A 9,007-nucleotide genomic window follows, 5' to 3' on the forward strand; every position below is an offset into this window, starting at 1 on the left:
ATCGTCAACTGCACGAAGAATTGCCTCGTCCATTGCAGGTGTCCTCGTCGTTCTAGGTCTTCCCCAGTCGCGAGTCATAGGCTGGAATGTTCCGTGCTCCCTAAGACGCCGATCAATTGCTTCAAACGTCTTCCTGTCGGGACACCTTCGTTCTGGAAATCTGTCTCGATACAAACGTACCGCGCCACGGCTATTGCCCCGTGCTAATCCGTACATCAAATGGGCATCTGCCAACTCTGCATTTGTAAACATTGCACTGACTGCAAAACCACGTTCGTGATGAACACTAACCTGTTGATGCTACGTACTCGTGTGCTTGATGCTAGTACCGTAGAGCAATGAGTTGCATGTCAACACAAGCACCGAAGTCAACATTACCTTCCTTCAATTGGGCCAACTGGTGGTGAATCAAGGAAGTACAGTACATACTGACGAAACTAAAATGAGCTCTAACATGGAAATTAAGCGTTTCCGGACACATGTCCACATAACATCTTTTCTTTATTTGTGTGTGAGGAATGTTTCCTGAAAGTTTGGCCGTACCTTTAAGTAACACCCTGTATACCCTCCACTGCTAGTGCTGCCACCTATGGTCTGTGAGTGTTTGTTGCATGTCGACTTCGAACACAGATGGTGGTCACATTACTGTGACTGGACTGTGTAATTTCTCTATAGACTTGGCCTCCTTATCTAGTATTAAAATGAGAAATTTAGTTATCCTAAAAAAAACGCCTACATTTAAGGATTCAGAATTTCTTTTAGGTGTATGGCAGGAATCAATATTCACTGTAGAGTGTCCTCTGTTCTTGTAGCATGTAAGTGTTGCTCTTTCATAAGCATCATGATGGCTATGCAGGTGTCAAGCTACCTTTAGAAGAACCACAGCATTTAATATATCTGTTCTCTTTTCCGAAGTATTACAAATTCTGCTACTTTTAACTAGGGACAGGAAAATTTTTTTTTTTGTATAACCAATTTCATTGCTGTTGTTCGCGGATTTTGGTGTTATTTACTGCCAGCTTGTTTCTCTTTTCGATTATTTATTTTCGACTGTTCAGCCCCTTTTTTTATCTTATGTTGAACTGTATTTAGTATACAATTTACACTGCACTAGCTTACAAGAAAGAAGAAAAACAGTTATGTAAAAAAATAACACTTTAAGACAAGTAGGTTTTCAGGCAAACACTGCACACAGTTTTTCAAATGCCAACATGGCCTCGATTTACACGTTGTCTGTAAAGAGATCGTACCGCCGACATGTCGACACTTCATACTGCAGTTAGAAAATAACCTCTCTCTGTCTACATTGGAACACGGAATCCGAACAGCCTTAACTGCCACAATTCCAAACTGCTCATTAACAGCTCCTGTTGCCTCCAGACATTTGTCTATGTCAAGATTTCCTGATTGCATGGTCACTTGCTTTTCACCAAAATTTTGAAGAGATTTGTTATACCCTTTCATAGTATCAGCCCCAATGGCCTTGTCGCAGTGGTAGTGCCGGTTTTCATCAGATCACCAAAGTTAAGCGCTCTCGTGCTTGGCTAGTACTTGAATGGGTCACCGTCCACATCTACCGAGTGCTGTTGGCAAGTGGGGTGAACTCAGCCCTTGAGAGGCCAATTGAGGAACTAGAGACTGAGACGTAGCGGCACCTGTCACGAAAACTAACAAGGGCCGGGAGAACGGTGTGCTGACCACATGCTCCGTATGCGCATCTTGTGACTACTGAGGCCTGAGGATAACAAGAGAAGTTTTAGAATAGAGGTTTATTGCAATCTGCATAGTTTGAGTGCTTTCTGTCATATTGAAGGATAACTAGAGGATCGCATGAACATGAAGTATGCAATTCCCTATCTACCAAGCATGGACGTCTCCTCTCCCACTTTTGAGAAACATGAGTTCATCAAAATCTACAGAATGATTACCCTTGTATGATTGATTGTGGTTAGCTAATGTTATGTCATGCAGAATATCTGAAGATGCTCCAACAAACAACCAAACTGTTGAAACTATAATTGACCTATTTAATTTTTGGGAGTTCTTCTATGCTAGATTATAGCCATAAGGGTTTATTGATGAATGTGGAATAAATTGCGTTCAGTTGACTTCAGGTTTTTCTCAGGTTGAGCATAACATCAGAATTGAAAAGTGGATTGATGTAACGGTGCCTTCACCTTGATTTAATCATTCGGCTGGAAAGACATGTGGCGTGGATTCCACTTTAAAACTGTAGTTGCGGAAGTGGCGTCCAATTGAAAGACTTGCAACAGGCTGCTGAGTCAAATGAAATCGTTACACCATTTTCTCACGAGCAGAGGAAAAATGTAAGCCTCTTATATTGGAAGACACTCAAAATCCATGCAAGACAAGAGAATTGGAACAGCTATTGAAAAGGTGTTGCACTATAATGTTTGACCAACACCACACACTAAACAATCTGGCTCCTCAAAATAGTTTTTTTTAGAATATTATGAACCATCATGACTTAATGTGAAGGGACCTCTTTCTTTTCACCAGTTTTTCAGTATGCTGGTAGGAAGTATTTTGCTTTAGATTAACATGTGAAGAATGTTGTATGTAAATAGTTAAAGGCGTAGCTGGAAGGTATGTGTGCTACACATGCTGAAGATGATATTCCACATCATGAAATTCTAATGGAAATTAGCTGCGAAAATAGTTGGACACATGTGAAAGTGAATTTGAATGAACATGCACTAGTCTGTATGTAGTAATGTTATAATAGTACTTCAGTTTTTGAATCTGACTGAGGTGATAAATTTTTTGAGTAAGCAAAATTAGTTAATAGTTTAATGATAGTTACTTACAGTATTTATGAAGTTTCTGTGTGCTTCGACTCGTTCATCATTTCATAAGTTTTCTTTCGAGACTGGATTAACAGAATATAATAAATGAATTGAGCCTAAAATTTTAATTGGCTGAAGTTATGTTATATGTGCAGCATACTGTAGAAGTAGCTCCTTTTGCTGTTGAAGATTTATAAAAGGTTGGTAATATCAGCTAGAGCCAGCATACTGAGCAAAAATCAAATGCAAGAAATCTTACTATGTTTAGGTGCAGAAAGTTTAGTAAACACCAATAACTTCATACAACTCTTCATTTCTTCAATGTTGACCATTTTTCCTGACAATTCTCATACTGAAATTTACTCCAGAATTAGAAATTATTGCCATGTGGTTTCGTGTCCGCCTTAACTTACCTTAATAAATTCTGTTTCAATAGTTTATTATACCCTTAACATAAAAGAGGATATACAGGGTGTCTGTCCAAAGAGTCGTCAGGTGCATTTTCTGTGGTATTTCGGCAGATTTTTGCAATTTTATTTTTGCAGTGTGTAGCTGGAGTCACCTCAACAAATACTGCTGATCACATCTTTTATGTGATGCCCAGTGTCGACATAAAGCATTGTTGGTTTCTCATTATGAACAAAATGATTTTTAAAGTGGAAAATTATGTGCCCATGTGATAGAGTGCTCAGAAATTAATCTAGTCAAAAATTAATCTTTTGTGATATTTATTTTATCAATATATATTAATAGGGACAGTAAAACACGAAGTACTTCAGGAATGACTGGGCAGCGCTGTTTCTAAACTGGGCGGTAGCAGTCAGCACATGTAAGGGCAGTGTTATCACTGCTGGAGTAATGGCAAGTCTTCATGTTTTACTATCAAATAAGCTTGTAAAATTCCGCTTTAAAAAGTATTTCGTTTGTAAAGGGGAAACAAACTGTTGCTTGTGATGACGCTGGGCATCATGTGAGTGGTATTTGTTTCAGCTGACTCCGATTGCACATTGAACTGGAACTATCAGTATCTGCTGAAACACCAGACAAAATATGCCTGACAACTCTTAGGAGGAACATCATTCATTTAAAGTTTCATATTGCTCCTCACGGAGTGGTGTAGTATACTTTTTTATGGAAATTTGTTTCCACAGCACCCTGGGCCTTAGGTATTTCAGACAGATTGTATTTCTTGATAGTATACCCTGTCTGCCTTGACACACAAAAGAAAAGTTTCCCACGGGAACTAGACTGACAGATGATTCCTTCTAAAACATGTCTTATGCACCTAGTTCATTTGACCTGAATACTGGTGTTATTTTAAAAGTGAATTAGCTCTAAACTACTTTTTATAATCATTCAAGGGATTTTTTTTTCTTATTAGAAGCATTACTGAAAACAAATTTCTTGTTTCATCTTAAGTGTAAACTGCCACATTATATTTACATTTGGGCAGTACAAATTCCGATCTGCCTTTTATAAGTTCATAGTAGGCAGTGACCACAATAAAGTACCAATTGGACACTTTAGAAGAAAAGAATTTTGTATTGTGTACATCAGGAAGAAGCTGGGCTGCATGTGTCAGCTGGTGAACTGCTGGGAAGGACTCATGAAGAACTTGTGTTGCTGCTCATTCAGCTGAGGCGTCAGAGTGCAGCTGTGTGCAAAGCTATGGAGACATGCCACATGGAAATCGAGGCTCAGGTTTGTCATGTGGACATTTCTCTGGTGATGGTCTGCAATGACTTGTTTTTCTCATTGGGCTGCACATTCTTCTGCCTCAGATCCAAATCTCCTTTCTGCTGACTTCCAGGTCTCGAGATATAATATGCATAAATGAATGTGCCATTATAAATTTAACAACTGATGTGATTTCTTTATTGATTGTGCTGATTAGTCCAGTTGAACTACTTTAATTCCCATAGTGTCAGATTTTACTTTCTGCCTGATACAACTACATTTGTCTATCCTTGTGCTCTTTGATTATTGGGTGGTATGTGAAAAATAGAGGCTCAGGTATGTGTTGTGGGCATTGCCTGGTGATGGTCAGAAATGGCTTGCTTCTCATAATCTTCTGCTTCTGAAGCCTTCTTTCTGTTGACTTTTCCAAGTCTTGTGACTTTTGTAAAGCTGATTAACATATACTTACAGATTTAATGTATGAAACATGGTCGTTATTTTACTTGTGCTGTCAAACGTGCTCTGTCAAATTATCTTCACTGTTTTCTTTCTGAGGTGATTGCATCTGTCTATTCTGAAATTATTTTCCTCTAAGCCCCTATAATAACGTCCAGTGCTACAGTAATGTATTCTACAAAGACTTCTGCTTACTGTCGTTATAGTCATCTTTCTTCCAGGTATGTTACCCACTGAGTAACTATTCTATAAATACTAAAAACATTTACATATAGAAAATGGGATTACTTGGTTTGTTATGTGTAAAACTAAAACTGTATTAAATTTATCACTATGTTAAAATAGTATTACATACCAAGATTAAGAAATGTGCAGTTAAGTTTGAGTCAAAAAATTTATTCTGAGATGTATAAAGTATTCTGTTTTCTTATCATGTACTGAAAGCTGTGCCATGTTTTTCAAACATGCAAAAACAAAATTTCATCCTAATGCCTTCATGCTTGAGCCTAAGGTCCTACCTGAAACACCTGTATTTGGTTAGAATTAAAGCAACATAGTCCTACTAAAATATTAATGTGTTTCATTACAATATTGGAAACCGATGAAAGGCAACCACTCACTGATAAGGGAAGGAACTGAGCAATTGAAAGATGTCTACACCAAAAATAAATCTCTTTTTTTTCCTCAGCAAAGGGCAAACACAAAAGCTGTGCTGTAATGTTCAAATTCTTGCCTTTATAGTTACAGATTACTCGATACCTACTCTGTGTGGAGAGTTGTTATCTTCTCTCATTCTTCTTTTTGGTGTTCAACCCTAAGGTTGGTTTACAGCAGTACATCATTTCACTCCTCTGCCTGTCTTTCCTTTCATTTCATTGTACATAGCACCACCTACACCACACATAATCTTCTGCATATATAACATCCTTGTTCGTCCCTGGCAATTTCTTCTCTCAGTAATTCCTGCTATTGTTCCATTGCCCTACAGATTTGTCTCATCTTGTTTCTATGTGCATTCAGACACATCTGGTTTCCTGCTCTCGTCTCAGTACCTCTTCATTGGCAGCTGTGTCTCTCCAGCTTGTCTTCATCATCCTTCTGTAGCACCAAATCTATAGGGCCTCTAGCTCTCTTCTCTTTTGTTTTCCTGTTGTCAAGTTTCACGCCATTATAGGGCTACAATCCAAGCAGGTGCTTTCATGATCAGTTCCCTTATGTCCAGTCTGGTGTTCTTGCAGTTAAGTAAGTTTTTTCTCAAATGAAATGCAATTTTAACTAGCTATAGTCTGCTCAAAATTTCTTTCTAGCTTCTAGCAACCCTTGCACTCCTGCTTCCGAAACAGATAAATTTCTCTATAACTTCCAACTCCTCTCTTCCGATTCTTAGAGGTTCATATTCTTCTTCGTTACCACATACCAACACTGTAGTCTTTCTCTTTTTTATTCTCATATCTTACTGATTACTGAAGGTCCTTTCCATTGTGGTGAAGACTTTTTCTAGTTTTTCTTTCATTTCCATGACTGCACCAAGTAGCATGTCTGTCTTCTGTCTGTTAATTTTGATCCCCACCTGAGTTGTTTAATGAACTTTGTCTATAGCTTCCTGGAGGTAAGCATTGAATATAAGTGGAGAGACAGCACAACCTTGTCTTATCCTTATGTAATTTTTGCTTCTTGTTCCTTCCTCATCAAAGTCTCTTCATTCTTATAGAAGCTACATATCTCCCACATGTCTTTGTATTTTATACTTGCTTTCTTAAGCCTTCTGAATGTCACTTGCCAAGTAATATTATCAAATTCCTTTTCAGATCCAAAAAGACAACAAAACTTGGTTTATTTTTCTGTAACTGCTTTTCAATAAGAAGTCTCAATGGAAAAAACGCCTCTCTTGTTCCTAATACTCTCATGAATCCTCCCAAAATTACTATGTGACTTTGTTTCCTTCCATTACTGTGATGTACCATCCTCATTCTTATTTTCACTTTCAACCAAAGGAACAAATGCTAATAATTGTTGTATACATTTGTCTGCATGCCAATAAAAAGCTTTTTTCACCCTGTGCCAATTTCTATTCAAAAATTTCAACGTGTAAGATTTGTTTCTATTTATGTGCTATTGTTTGTATATATTATTTTACCAGTTTATACTTATTTTTATAACTAACAAAATTAACATTTGCATGTAAATTTAACCTGCATAACACTTAACACCTGCTACCACCAGAAAAAGTAGCATGAAAATGACTTTGTATGAAACACGTATAATTTACTTTTTCTTTATTCTGAAAGAAAAAATGTTTTCATTACATCTCATATGGAATATCTGTTATTGTTTATTTCATTAAAAGTCTTGCATTTTTGTTCAGGCAAGGTTTGTGGAGCTGGAAACACCTAAGAGGCTGGAGCATTTAAAGAAGTTGGAGGACTTAAAAAGGCATCTACTAGACCTTGAGAAACAGGTTAGTGAAGATGGTGTAGCTTAGTAGAAATATGTGGTGGACAATTAATACTCTGTCCCATTCATTATAAACCAGCACTTCTCTTGGAAAAAAAAAAAAAAAAAAAAAAACCACACACACACACAAACAAACAATAAAGAGAAATAGAAGATACCACAAGTTTCAGATATTGTTATTCCTGACACTGGCCACCCACTAAGAAGCGAATAACAAGAAATAGTAAGTTTCACGATAAGGAAAAGAATATTAAATTGAATTAAGTGTATAGTAATTCTCAACAGGAGTTCATTTTCCTTAATTATTACGTTCTGTGTTGTCCTTGCAACTTTTTTTTCGTTTAGTCAGAGATGTTAACACCACTCTATGTTATGTGTCAGCTCAAAGCAGAAGCAGAGTGATAGCAGTAGATTAACTGTCAGCAGTTCAGAGGTATAGTGAGTCATGGCCACTTACAACAGTGGCAACAAATGATAAGGAGTCTCATGTACCTTCTGTGCACCTGGGAGTCTTATTTAAGATGAAGACAACATCCCAAGCAGCAGTGAGGCCACAAGGAGCAGCCACACATAGACTGTTGCTCACATTGCCAGGACTCTGAGATTGCACAGTTCTTGGCTTCTTCTAACAATTTTCAGAGAAGGTGGAACAAATCAGTCTCACTCGTGGCGTTACGGCAAAGTTCACAATTGTAGCATTGCCCCTCGAAATGACTGTGGACTTAGGTTAGAGATTTAATACACACCAGAAGTGGCTGAAGTATCACTTATTGTGTGTGGAATTCATACAAGGGGTTTATAGGTGACTCTCCATACAGCCATGATGAACATGCTGCAGAAGGCACCAAAGTACTCACGTCAGACACCAAGAAATGCCACGAATGTATAGGGATATCAAGATATGAATGATAAAATGTAGAAGCATTCACAAAGCACTATTGAAAAGCTGTGAAGCACATACAATGCATGGCATCACAAGTTGCCTTTTGCCACAAATTATTTTTGAGCAAATGTAAATTTTTACCAAGAAGCTAGGCTCCATGGAATAAGAGCTGCTACATTTGTAGCAATACATAAGAATGTTAAACCAACTGAAATAGAAACTGAATCTACACATGAAATAGCTTTGACACAAATAACAATCATAAGTGGGGTAAAAGTTGTACTTAGATCCTTGTAAGACAACAGGCGACAGTGTCACATAATAATACAGATATCATAGCTGTGGCACTGTCGTCTACTGAACATATGTACTGTGGGGAATTTTAATGAGAATTTTCCAACGAATGGTGAGGAAACTGATTTAGAAATACAGGGTGTATCAAAAAGAATCATCGGATTTTAAAAAACCATGACTATTATGTTATTTGAGATGTGTGCTTAAACAACGTACTGTTGGAAAGAGAAACTGTCGAGTTTGACGTGTTTCCCGCTAGACAGCAGCAGTGTGTGCCCACTTCAGTTGTAGTAAAAATGATGCCAAGACAACAGAAACCGTTTTGTGTTCTCTGTTCTGCACAGTGCAGGTCAGTAGTAACTGTTCAGTGTGACTTTCTTACTGGGTATGGTGTGAATCCCCCTACAGCACAGAGCATTAGACAATGGCATGAACA

Source organism: Schistocerca cancellata, chromosome 8 (genome assembly GCF_023864275.1).
Source record: "Schistocerca cancellata isolate TAMUIC-IGC-003103 chromosome 8, iqSchCanc2.1, whole genome shotgun sequence".
In the NCBI taxonomy this organism is placed as follows: Eukaryota; Metazoa; Arthropoda; class Insecta; order Orthoptera; family Acrididae; genus Schistocerca; species Schistocerca cancellata.